The sequence below is a fragment of the Mustela lutreola genome, chromosome 5 (assembly GCF_030435805.1).
Source record: "Mustela lutreola isolate mMusLut2 chromosome 5, mMusLut2.pri, whole genome shotgun sequence".
NCBI classification, from domain to species: Eukaryota; Metazoa; Chordata; class Mammalia; order Carnivora; family Mustelidae; genus Mustela; species Mustela lutreola.
The window spans coordinates 152,141,747-152,155,558 of NC_081294.1; the positions used below are offsets into that span (position 1 = coordinate 152,141,747).

At 46.6% G+C, this 13,812-nt stretch overlaps 1 protein-coding gene across 10 annotated transcripts in view; it reads right to left on the bottom strand.

Annotated features, from left to right (window-relative positions):
- Positions 1-13,812, bottom strand: part of RASGEF1C (RasGEF domain family member 1C) — an 83,575-nt gene that overhangs the window by 52,545 nt on the left and 17,218 nt on the right. For 4 of the 10 annotated variants that reach the window (XM_059175943.1, XM_059175937.1, XM_059175938.1 and 1 more), the window contains exon 1: positions 689-759. The exons of 4 other annotated variants lie outside the window; for them this stretch is intronic. The gene's annotated coding sequence lies outside the window, so the exon portion shown is untranslated. Of the gene's footprint in view, positions 1-688; positions 760-13,812 lie in introns of those variants that run through there. 2 more of the 10 variants (XM_059175939.1, XM_059175934.1) reach the window with 1 other exon arrangement.

Below are 13,812 nucleotides of genomic sequence, written 5' to 3' on the forward strand. Positions count from 1 at the left end.
CCCAGGCTGCCTGCGCACAGACACACCATTGTGAATGGGCTTCCCTCAAGGCTTGGCCGAAGAGCAGTTTTGTCCTTATCTGCATTTCACAGAAGGGGAAACTGAGGCTCAGAGAGAGGACCTGACCTGTGCTAGGGTCACCCAGCTAACTGGAAGGTGAGGGGGGCACAGAACGGCCCCCAATGCTTCCAGGGGCTCAAACTGATCATCAGGCTTTTATGATTCCCCTGCATGTGGGTCCAGAATCACCCAAAGCAGGGACCGGTTCTCACTTGGGACGGTCTCCGCATAGGCAGACCCCAGGCAGCTGGTGTAGGGAGGGGTCCCGGCTGGATGGCAGGAAACTCAGACCCCAGACCCTGGAGTCATTCCCCTGCGCAGGGTCAACGCCAGGGACCCAGGCAGAACAGTCTCTGCAGCCACCATCCTGAAAGATGGGCAAGGAGGCCACGGTGCTAGGACCCGAGTCCTGCCTAGAAGGCCATGTGGCCACCAGAACCCCTCCTCGGAGGCCCGGACTGCTAACTACTGGCCATCAGGCACTGGACATTCGCCCCTGCTCTCTGCATCTGGCGGGGGGTAGGGGGCTCCCAGCTCCAGCCCAGCTCCTGATCACTCTGCCTACCTCCCGTGCTCAGGCCGGCAGGGACATTCATGCAGAGAAGTCTGTGATGTGAGACCCACAGACCTGCTCTAACACCTGCACCCTTGCAGCCCCTGCAGAGCTTCCTGATCATGTGCTCGCCAGTCTGCTGCCTCCCGTGGGTGGAGAGGGGAGGGGACAGGGGTGAACCGGCCACTCTGTCCCAGCAAGACTCCCAGTCCGCACATGCTTAACACACGATCACGTGACTCACAGTGATGCCTTGGCCCACGTGGGATGGCCGGTTCTCCCTCCCCCAGATTCAGCCGACCTTCCAGCAGGAGCAGTTATGGGGGGCAGGGGGCAATCGTGAGCCTCACCTTGTGTGGCCCCGGGCTTGGCTCTCCCCTGGACGGGCTCACTCCATCCTTGCCCACCAGCACCTTGCTGCTCCCGTGTCCCATTTCCCAGGCGAGAACCATGGTGCCTTGCCCCGGCCGATGAGGGAGCCCAGCTCACCCCAGATCCTCTGTGCTGGGCCGAGCCACCCTGTCAGCATGTGGAAGCCTCGAGGGGTGCTGGAGGAGTGAGGACACTCCCCAGGAGGAACAGCCTTCCCAGGACTGGGGACACCTGTATGCCAGGTATGGGAGGGTGATGCTCCTGTCCAGCGCCACCACCTGGGTCCCTGCAAGAGCCCAACCTCAGGCTTGGGGCCTTTGGGAAATGAAACCCTTCATGTCAGCATCTGTTGAACGGGACACTCCAGGGTCCCTTTTGGGATATTGCCAGGCCCCCTGCTCCCAGGGCAGCTCTTCAGCGAACCACGTCCCTCCTATCAGTTTCCATTTTAAGATTAGCATTGTCCTTACCAACAATATCTACGATCTCATGGGTCTCATATGCTGGCCATATGCTTTTTAAAATGCATTAAAGTAAACACATCCACACGTAACAATGACTGAGCAGTGAGCGAACACATGGCTGTGTTTAATTCCCAGTACCACCCCCAAGGGGGACCTCGGCTGGCGCCCCGAGGTCACAGGGCTAGTGGCTGGCGGGTGGGGTAGATTTCAGGCTCTCCTACCCTGGGGTCTCTTGGGCAAACCAAGCTGGTTCCTCCACACGTCTAAGCCCGGCAGGAAGCCTGAGCTTCCTCAGGCAGCAGGGGGCCCTTGAGGCCAAGGCCATACACATCCCCCTTTCCCCGCCCCAGCCCTCCCCGCTCTCTGCGTGCTCCTGCAGATGGAAGGTGGGGGGGACACCAGATAACCCAGCCATGCTGAGTGCCTGCTTCCCTCTTGCAAAGACTCAGCTTGGGCGGCCGTAAGTCCCGTTCTCAGGGCTTGGCCCAGGCTGCAGTCCAGGATAGGTGTCCTGCACCAGGGAAGAATGGCTGCTGGTGTGGACGGGTCCCGCTGCTCAGGGGACAGGGGGCCCTGGCTCTCTGGGGCTCACGTTCGTCTTCAGAAAAGTTTCAGCCACCCAGGTTCTGCAAAAACGTGACAGCTCTGGGAATGGGAGCTCTCAGGGTTGGGCAGAAGCCGGTCCTGCCTGCATCTCTTCCCGGTGCACCTCAGTCCACCTGGCTTCCTGGAGGAGGGGGCTGCAATCAAGAGGAGCTTCCGGGGAGGGAGGAGTCAAGATGGCGGAGAAGTAGCAGGCTGAGACTACTTCAGCTAGCAGGAGATCAGTTAAATAGCTTATCTAAAGATTGCAAACACCTGCAAATCCATCGGCAGATTGAAGAGAAGAAGAACAGCAATTCTGGAAACAGAAAAACAACCACTTTCTGAAAGGTAGGACCGGCGGAGAAGTGAATCCAAAGCAATGGGAAGATAGACCCCGGGGGGAGGGGCCGGCTCCCGGCAAGTGGCGGAGCAACGGAGCACAAAATCAGGACTTTTAAAAGTCTGTTCCGCTGAGGGACATTGCTCCAGAGGTTAAACCGGGGCGAAGCCCACGTGGGGTCAGCGTGGCCTCAGGTCCCGCAGGGTCACAGAAGGATCAGGGGTGTCTGAGTGTCGGAGAACTTGCAGGTATTGGAACGGGAAAACTGGCTACAGAGACAGAGCCGACAGTAAGCTCACAGCTCGGTGTTACCTTGAACCGGTCGCAGGCTCGGTGAGTTCGGAACGTGGCCGGAGGTCAGGCAGATGGGAGTAACTGGGCGCTGTTCTCTGAGGGCACACTGAGGAGTGGGGCCCTGGGCTCTTGGCTCCTCTGGGCCAGAGACCAGGAGGCCGCCATTTCTATTCCCGTCCTCCTGAACTCTACGGAAAGTGCTCAGGGAACAAAAGCTCCAGAAAGCAAACCCCAGCGGATTACTCAGCCCCTGGTAAGGGCGGTGCAATTCCGCCTGGGGCAAAGACACTTGAGAATCACTACACCAGGCCCCTCCCCCAGAAGATCAACAAGAAATCCAGCCAAGACCAAGTTCACTTACCAAGGAGTGCAGTTTCAATACCAAGGAGAGCAGCAGAATTCCAGAGGAGGAGAAAGCAAAGCACGGAACTCATGGCTTTCTCCCTGTGATTTTTTTTAGTCTTGCAGTTAATTTAATTTTTTTCTTTTTCATTTTTTTTCTCCTCTCCTGCTAAAATTTTTTTTAACTATTACCCTTTTCTTTTTTAACGTTTTTTAACTAGTTTATCTAATACATATATTTTTTCTTTTTTATATTTTTCTTTATTCGTTTTCTTTTTTTTAAATTCTTTTCTTTTCTTTTCTTTTTTCTTTTTTTTTCTTTCTTTCTTTTTGAACCTCTTTTTATCCCCTTTCTCTCCCCTCACGATTTGGGATCTCTTCTGATTTAGATAAAGCATATTTTCCGGGGGTTGTTGCCACCCTTTTAGTATTTTACTTGCTCCTTCATATACTCTTATCTGGACAAAATGACAAGGCGGAAAAATTCACCACAAAAAAAAGAACAAGAGGCAGTACCAAAGGCTAGGGACCTAGTCAATACAGACATTGGTAATATGTCAGATCTAGAGTTCAGAATGACAATTCTCAAGGTTCTAGCCGGGCTCGAAAAAGGCATGGAAGATATTAGAGAAACACTCTCGGGAGATAAAAAAGCCCTTTCTGGAGAAATAAAAGAACTAAAATCTAACCAAGTTGATTGAAATAAAAAAAGCTATTAATGAGGTACAGTCAAAAATAGAGGCTCTCACTGCTAGGATAAATGAGGCAGAAGAAAGAATTAGTGATATAGAAGACCAAATGACAGAGAATAAAGAAGCTGAGCAAAAGAGGGACAAACAGCTACTGGACCACGAGGGGAGAATTCGAGAGATAAGTGACACCATAAGACGAAACAACATTAGAATAATTGGGATTCCAGAAGAAGAAGAAAGAGAGAGGGGAGCAGAAGGTATACTGGAGAGAATTATTGGGGAGAATTTCCCCAATATGGCAAAGGGAACGAGCATCAAAATTCAGGAGGTTCAGAGAACGCCGCTCAAAATCAATAAGAATAGGCCCACACCCCGTCACCTAATAGAAAAATTTACAAGTCTCAGTGACAAAGAGAAAATCCTGAAAGCAGCCCTGGAAAAGAAGTCTGTAACATACAATGATAAAAATATTAGATTGGCAGCTGACTTATCCACAGAGACCTGGCAGGCCAGAAAGAGCTGGCATGATATTTTCAGAGCACTAAAGGAGAAAAACATGCAGCCAAGAATACTATATCCAGCTAGGCTATCATTGAAAATAGAAGGAGAGATTAAAAGCTTCCAGGACAAACAAAAACTGAAAGAATTTGCAAACACCAAACCAGCTCTACAGGAAATATTGAAAGGGGTCCTCTAAGAAAAGAGAGAGCCTACAAGTGGTAGATCAGTAAGGAGCAGAGACAATATACAGTAACAGTCACCTTACAGGCAATACAATGGCACTAAATTCATATCTCTCAATAGTTACCTTGAATGTTAATGGGCTAAATGCCCCAATCAAAAGACACAGGGCATCAGAATGGATAAAAAACCAAAACCCATCTATATGTTGCCTCCAAGAAACTCATTTTAAGCCCGAAGACACCTCCAGATTTAAAGTGAGGGGGTGGAAAAGAATCTACCATGCTAATGGACATCAGAAGAAAGCAGGAGTAGCAATCCTTATATCAGATCAATTAGATTTTAAGCCAAAGACTATAATAAGAGATGAGGAAGGACACTATATCATACTCAAAGGGTCTGTCCAACAAGAAGATCTAACAATTTTAAATATCTATGCCCCCCAACGTGGGAGCAGCCAACTATATAAACCAATTAATAACAAACTCAAAGAAACACATCAACAATAATACAATAATAGTAGGGGACGTTAACACTCCCCTCACTGAAATGGACAGATCATCCAAGCAAAAGATCAGCAAGGAAATAAAGGCCTTAAATGATACACTGGACCAGATGGACATCACAGATATATTCAGAACATTTCATCCCAAAGCAACAGAATACACATTCTTCTCTAGTGCACATGGAACATTCTCCAGAATAGATCACATCTTCGGTCCTAAATCAGGACTCAACTGGTATCAAAAGATTGGGATCATTCCCTGCATATTTTCAGACCACAATGCTCTGAAGCTAGAACTCAACCACAAGAGGAAGTTTGGAAAGAACCCAAATACATGGAGACTAAACAGCATCCTTCTAAAGAATGAATGGGTCAACCGGGAAATTAAAGAAGAATTGAAAAAAATCATGGAAACAAATGATAATGAAAATACAACGGTACAAAATCTGTGGGACACAACAAAGGCAGTCCTGAGAGGAAAATATAGAGCGGTACAAGCCTTTCTCAAGAAACAAGAAAGGTCTCAGGTATACAACCTAACCCTACACCTAAAGGAGCTGGAGAAAGAACAAGAAAGAAACCCTAAGCCCAGCAGGAGAAGAGAAATCGTAAAGATCAGAGCAGAAATCAATGAAATAGAAACAAACAAACAACAACAAAAAAAACAATAGAGCAAATCAACGAAACTTGGAGCTGGTTCTTTGAAAGAATTAATAATTGATAAACCCCTGGCCAGACTTATCAAAAAGAAAAGAGAAAGGACCCAAATAAATAAAATCATGAATGAAAGAGGAGAGATCACAACTAACACCAAAGAAATACAACTATTATAAGAACATACTATGAGCAACTCTACGCCAACAAATTTGTCAATCTGGAAGAAATGGATGCATTCCTAGAAACACATAAACTACCACAACTGAACCAGGAAGAAATAGAAAGCCTGAACAGACCCATAACCAGTAAGGAGATTGAAACAGTCATTAAAAATCTCCAAACAAACAAAAGCCCAGGGGCAGACGGCTTCCCGGGGGAATTCTACCAAACATTTAAAGAAGAACTAATTCCTATTCTCCTGAAATTGTTCCAAAAAATAGAAATGGAAGGAAAACTTCCAAACTCATTTTATGAGGCCAACATCACCTTGATCCCAAAACCAGACAAGGATCCCATCAAAAAAGAGAGCTATAGACCAATATCCTTGATGAACACAGGTGCGAAAATACTCAACAAAATACTAGCCAATAGGATTCAACAGTAAATTAAAAGGATTATTCACCACGACTAAGTGGGATTTATTCCAGGGCTGCAAGGTTGGTTCAACATCCTCAAATCAATCAATGTGATACAACACATCAGTAAAAGAAAGAACAAGAACCATCTGATACTCTCAATAGATGCTGAAAAAGCATTTGACAAAGTACAGCATTCCTTCCTGATCAAAACTCTTCAAAGTGTAGGGATAGAGGGCACAAACGTCAATATCATCAAAGCCACTTATGAAAAACCCACCGCAAATATCATTCTCAATGGAGAAAAACTGAAAGCTTTTCCGCTAAGGTCAGGAACACGGCAGGGATGTCAATTATCACCACTGCTATTCAACATAGTACTAGAGGTCCTAGCCTCAGCAATCAGACAACAAAAGGAAATTAAAGGCATCCAAATCAGCAAAGGAGAAGTCAAATTATCACTCTTCGCAGATGATATGATAGTACATGTGGAAAACCCAAAAGACTCCACTCCAAAACTGCTAGAACTTGTACATGAATTCAGTAAAATGTCAGGATATAAAATCAATGCACAGAAATCAGTTGCATTTCTCTACACCAACAGCAAGACAGAAGAAAGAGAAATTAAGGAGTCAATCCCATTTACAATTGCACCCAAAACCATAAGATACCTAGGAATAAACCTAAACAAAGAGGCACAGAATCTATACTCAGAAAATTATAAAGCACTCATGAAAGTAATTGAAGAAGACACAAAGAAATGGAAAAACTTTCCATGCTCCTGGATTGGAAGAATAAATATTGTGAAAATGTCTATGCTACCTAAAGCAATCTACACATTTAATGCAATTCCTATCAAAGTACCATCCATCTTTTTCAAAGAAATGGAACAAATAATTCTAAAATTTATATGGAACCAGAAAAGACCTCGAATAGCCAAAGGGATATTGAAAAAGAAAGCCAAAGTTGGTGGCATCACAATTCCGGACTTCAAGCTCTATTACAAAGCTGTCATCATCAAGACAGCATGGTACTGGCACAAAAACAGACACATAGATCAATGGAACAGAATAGAGAGCCCAGAAATAGACCCTCAACTCTATGGTCAACTAATCTTCGACAAAGCAGGAAAGAATGTCCAATGGAAAAAAGACAGCCTCTTCAATAAATGGTGTTGGGAAAACTGGACAGCCACATGCAGAAAAATGAAATTGGACCATTTCCTTACACCACACATGAAAATAGACTCAAAATGGATGAAGGACCTCAATGTGCGAAAGGAATCCATCAAAATCCTTGAGGAGAACACAGGCAGCAACCTCTTCGACCTCAGCCGCAGCAACATCTTCCTAGGAACATAGCCAAAGGCAAGGGAAGCAAGGGCAAAAATGAACTATTGGGATTTCATCAAGGTCAAAAGCTTTTGCACAGCAAAGGAAACAGTTCACAAAATCAAAAGACAACTGACAGAACGGGAGAAGATATTTGCAAAAGACATATCAGATAAAGGACTAGTGTCCAAAATCTATAAAGAACTTAGCAAACTCAACACCCAAAGAACAAATAATCCAATCAAGAAATGGGCAGAGGACATGAACAGACATTTCTGCAAAGAAGACATCCAGATGGCCAACAGACACATGAAAAAGTGCTCCATATCATTCGGCATCAGGGAAATACAAATCAAAACCACAATGAGATATCGCCTCACACCAGTCAGAATGGCTAAAATCAACAAGTCAGGAAATGACAGATGCTGGCGAGGATGCGGAGAAAGGGGAACCCTCCTACACTATTGGTGGGAATGCAAGCTGGTGCAACCACTCTGGAAAACAGCATGGAGGTTCCTCAAAATGTTGAAAATAGAAGTGCCCTATGACCCAGCAATTGCACTACTGGGTATTTACCCTAAAGATACTAACGTAGTGATCCAAAGGGGCACGTGCACCCGAATGTTTATAGCAGCAATGTCCACAATAGCCAAACTATGGAAAGAACCTAGATGTCCATCAACAGATGAATGGATCAAGATGTGGTATATATACACAATGGAATACTATGCAGCCATCAAAAGAAATGAAATCTTGCCATTTGCGACAACATGGATGGAACTAGAGCGTATCATGCTTAGCGAAATAAGTCAAGCAGAGAAAGACAACTATCATATGATCTCCCTGATATGAGGAAGTGGTGATGCAACATGGGGGCTTAAGTGGGTAGGAGAAGAATCAATGAAATAAGATGGGATTGGGAGGGAGACAAACCATAAGTGACTCTTAATCTCACAAAACAAACTGAGGGTTGCTGGGTGGAGGGGGGTTGGGCGAAAGGGGGTGGGGTTATGGACATTGGGGAGGGTATGTGCTTTGGTGAGTGCTGTGAAGTGTGTAAACCTGGCGATTCACAGACCTGTACCCCTGGGGTTAAAAATATATGTTTATAAAAAATAAAAAATTAAAAAAAAAAAAAAGAGGAGCTTCCAGGGATGGCAACTTTGCCAGCATGTGGGGAACCGGGGTGAGGGGTGGGGAGACCCTTGCAGTGAGAAGGAGGGGCCGGGTGAGAGGCAGGGATGGGGAGGCTGCCCTAAGGGACACAGAGGCACTGGGGCTACTTCAGAAACATCCAACCAGGGGAAAGGATGTCTTTGGGGTCTGCTGTATATCAGATCCTTGGCTCAGCAGCCCCAGTCCCTTCCCTCTTGGGGCCTGCCTCCCACCCTGCACTGGGTGCTGGTCTGCCTGAATCCCTTATTACTTAAGCTGAATTCACTGTGGGCTCAGGCTCTGCTCACCTAGCAACTTCCCCAAGGAGTAAGCCACTAATGGGCTCCACTGTTTACTCTTCTCAGTTCCAGCTGCCCCTGTGAAGGCCCTCAGGTGAGGGCCTGATACCTCTGCTCAAGCTGCAGCAGGGGGTCCAGAGCAAGTCCAGCATGCGGCCGGTGCTGGCGTGCCACTGGGAAACTGGGTTTGCCCCTGGGCTTCTTGCCATGGCGGACCCGCAGCAGCTGCCCAGGGTCACTGGCCTCTGTGGCTTCTTCCTGCCCAGCATCTGTCCTCTTCTGTCAACAAAACCCATTTTGTCCTCCCTCTCTTGCCTGGGGTAGAAAGGCATATGGCCCTGGTAGCCAGCCACCCAGGGCAGGAATGCCTTGGCCTACAATGGTTTGAGGAGGGCAAGGGATCCAGGCCCGGCCACTTAATGCATCTCAACCCTCTCGCCTTTGAAGCAGATTCGTGGTAGACACGTTACCCAGACTCGGTTCTTAGAACATTTATTAACATTTACCATTGCAACGTGTCTTTCTCCTCAGGTCGAGGAAAGCTTAGGAATTATGTACGAAGCTGCTACAGCCTCATTGTAAAAGGAACTCACACGGAGAGAGAAGAACCAAGAGGCAGAGAGACCGAGACCATGTCCTGGATCTAGCCATGCCTGAAGTCCATCCCTGGGCTTTTTATTTACAGACACAAACATGTTCTCCCTTTGAGCTTAACTCTGATTGAGTTGAGTTTCTGCACATGCAAAACAAAGAACTGTAATGCCCCAGACTCTTGATGGGAGGACTATGCCATCAGCAGCAGACAGGGGCTATGCTGAATTGGCAATGGGACCAGAGGGTGGATGTTAACTTAGTCCTTGTTGACTTGGACACCCCAAGGAGGTAACTTTCCCTCTCACATTCTTGTCTGTAAAATGGGTCTAATGAGCCCTGCTCCCAGGCTGATGTGTGGAGGTGACATCTGGACCAACTCAGTGACGGGAAGAACCAGCCATGGCAAGGACATCCTGGGATATGTGACCCCATGGGAGGTGCCCAAGGCTTTGAGGGCCTTCCCAAGAGCAGCTGGTGGATGGCATGAAGGCAGAAGCCAGCCTGGATCGACGCCTTTGACCTTAGACACAGCAATTACTCAGGACCCAATCAGGGGCCAGTCTACACATCAGGAGCACCTAGAAACAGGGCACTGGTCGCTTTTCAAGGGAACACCACTGGCTGTCAGAGGAAGGCAAGAGATTCTGAGTAGAATGTCTGCCAGCTACTCAGGGAGAAAAGCCGGTTATAACTCGGGCTTTGTGTAGCATGAACGGATCTTCGCAAAAGGAAACGATACCTCCACACACCCAGAGAAAATGCCCGAGTATGTCTTAGGATGACAGGGATCCTCTTAATCATCTAATAGGCCAGGGAGCGGTTTTAATTTCTGCTTTACCCCTTTCTGCATTTCTGACTTTTTTTTTCCCCTAAAAAGAAAGGAGAGAGCAAACCAAGGGTGGGTGTGAAGTGTGGTACCTCAGGTGGGTGGGGGCAGGGGTCACTGTGTGAACCCCACCCCCGCAGGAGTAGGCCACTTGCTGGGCCGAACCTGTCTACTACTGGGGGCAGGGGAGGGGAACCAGCCACATCCACTGAAGGGCACATCCACTGAAGAGTCCCATCTCTCTCTCCAGCCACTCCAGCCACTTGTCTGTAATAACAGGTGGAAGCCCATGGAGGGCATGTTTGAGTCTAACGCAAGGCAGGGATGATGGGTTCCAAGTCATCTGTCCAAGCAGAGGCCTGGCTGCGGCCTCCAGACACACCACAGCTGCATGGCTGCCACGGCTGCTCTGGGATATGAGCTCTACAACCCAAAGTCGTCAGAAGATGGACTGCCATTTGGGGGTTCAGAATTGCATGCGTGGGCACTTGACAGTTTGCAGAGGCCATTCATAGATCTCATCACCCCTAGGTCCTGGAGCCCTGCCTATAGGCTCAGGGAGCTAAGCCCTGGCCCCGTGCTGGCCGTGTAGTGGCCACCAGTGGACAGCCAAGTAGCCTGCACAAGCAGGGCCCCTGAGGTCCTCAGCTTCTCTTTCAGCCTCAGTGAATGGCTTGCTTGTTTCTTTGTGTGGTTTTTTTAAAGATGTATTTATTTATTTTAGAGAGAGAGAGAGAATGGGAGTGTGTGTGCCTGTGTGGGGAAGGGGCAGAGGCAGAGGAACAAGCAGACTCCCTGCTGAGTGCGGAGCCCAATGTGGGGCTTGATCCCAGGACCCTAGATCATGACCTGAGCTGATATCAAGAGTCGGATGCTTAACTGACTAAGCCACACAGGTGTCCCAGTTTGTTTGTTTGTTTCTTTCTTTCTTTCCTTCTTTTCTTTTTTTGGCTTTTTACTGAAATAAAACATACATTCTGAAATATGCACATATTTGAGGTGGGTAGGCAGGTGAGTTCTCCCAAAGCAAACACACCTATGCCATCAGCACCCAGATCGACAAACAGCACCTTCCAGCTCCCCAGAAGTCCAATCTTGGGCCTCTTAATTTCACTAACACTCAATTTCATCTGGAAAGACACAAAAAGTTAGAGGGATCACCATGTAGGGAAACGATCGCTGTTGAAAAACCTGAGGCCTGAGACAGTCCTCCCACACAGGGACACTTGCAGTAAACAGAGAAGAGAGATGAGCCACGGGGCAGGGGCGGGCAGGGGGCTGCATGTCTGGCCCTGCATGGCCACAGTGGGCTGCAGATGGGGCTCAGGCCTCTTTCCGTCCCTCCCCTCACTGGAGGTCAGTAGGCAGCTGCCCCACTCAGCCTCAGCCCCTACCGGAACTACACAAAGAACATGGAAACCACATGGGTAAATAGAAAGATTTTCTTTTGATTTAAATATCTTTAAAACATAACTGACTATTTAACGCAAAAATAATGTCATGTGGGGTTTGTAAATACGTGGGCAACAATACTTAACAATACAGCCCTATTATGGGTTGAGTTGTGTTCCCTCCCCCCCGCCCAGCCCCAGCCGAAATATCCTGAAGTCCTAACCCTCAGTATCTCAGAATGCGACGTTATTTGGAAGCAGGGCCTCTGCAGATGGCATTAGCTAAGATGAGCCCATTCTAGAGTAGGAAGGGCCCCTAATCCAATAGGACTGGTGTTTGCATCAGAAGATAGCCTTCTAAAGACCCTGATACACCCAGAGAACATCAGGTGACATTGAAGGGACAGATAGGAGCTTCAAACTGGGGAAGGTCAAAGACTTCTGGAGAGGGCAAGGAAGCCTTGGCTTCAGAGGAAGCATGGCCCTCAGACACCTTGGCTTTGGACTTATACCCTGTGAGAGAAGAAGTTTCTGCGGTTTTAAGCCATTCTTGTTCATGGTGCATTGTGATACAGCCCTAGGAAACAAGCAGGAGCACAGAGGTTGAGAGGGAGAATGGAAGCATACAGGCATGAGGTCCTCATTTTACATGTGAAGTAGTGTAGTATCACTAGATGGTAGATGGTAGTAAGTTTAAAATGTTGTGGGGGCAAGAATTCTAAGATGCACATCCCTCCCCCAGATCCCCACCCCTCGTATATACACTCTCCTTGAGTGTGATCATGATTGATGGCACTCCTGTGATTTATGTTACACAACAGAGGTGCAGGGAATTCTACAGATTTAACTAGGCCTTTAATCAGTTGGCTTTGAACAAATCAAGTTTATCCTTGGTAAGCCTGACCTAATCAGGTGAGCTCTTTAAAAGAAGGTGTTTTTACTACTGGGTATTTACCCTAAAGATATAAATGTAATGATCCAAAGGGGCACGTGCACCCAAATGTTTATAGCAGCAACGTCCACAATAGCCAAACTATGGAAAGAGCCTAGATGTCCATCTGAGTATCGATCCTGTATCCATTCTGAGACTCTGCTCTCACTTGGGACTCTGCTTGGGAATATCACTCTGCTCCTCCCCCACTCATTCTCTCTCTCTCTTAAATGGGTGAATAAAACTTGATAAATAAATAAATAAATATCAAGGTGACTTAAATAAAATAATATCAATGATCACATTAAATATAAATGGTCTACACAACTTGATCAAGAGCCAGAAAATTTCAATTTGGATAGGACAGCAAGAAGCACACAGAGGCTGTCTACAAGAACCCCCTTTAAGTATAAAGACACAAAGGGTTAAAAGTAAAATGATGAGAAAAGGAAAGTTGGTATGTCTACATTATCATCAGACAAAACAGATTTCAGAGCAAAGAATATTGTAACAGATAAAGAGTGTCATTCGGGGCTCCTGGGTGGCTCAGTGGGTTAAGCCGCTGCCTTCGGCTCAGGTCATGATCTCAGGGTCCTGGGATCGAGCCCTACATTGGGCTCTCTGCTCAGCAGGGAGCCTGCTTCCCTCTCTCTCTCTCTGCCTGCCTCTCTGTCTACTTGTAATCTCTGTCTGTCAAATAAACAAATAAAATCTTTAAAAAGAAAAGAAAGAGTGTCATTCACAATGGCAACTGCAGTTGAGATTTTAACAGCACTTACTCAATAATGGACAGAACAAGTAGACAGAAAATCAGGAAGAATATTTAACATTGCAACATTACCAAATAACCTAACCTGATTTAAACTTACAGAACCCTTCACACAGCAACAGCAGAATGCACATGCATATTTAACAAGACAGACCATATTCCGGACCATAAAACAAATCTCAGTAAATTTAAAAGGATTTTAAGTCATAGAAAGTATATTCTTTGGCCATAGTGGAGTTAAATTAGATAGAATTAACAAACAATTTGAGACTTAAAATATGCTTCTAAATAACTTATTGGGGCAACAGAAAAATTAATAAAGGAATTAAAAATATTTTGATCTGAATGAAAAAGAAAACACAACCTGTCAAAATATGTGGGATGCAGCTAAAATGA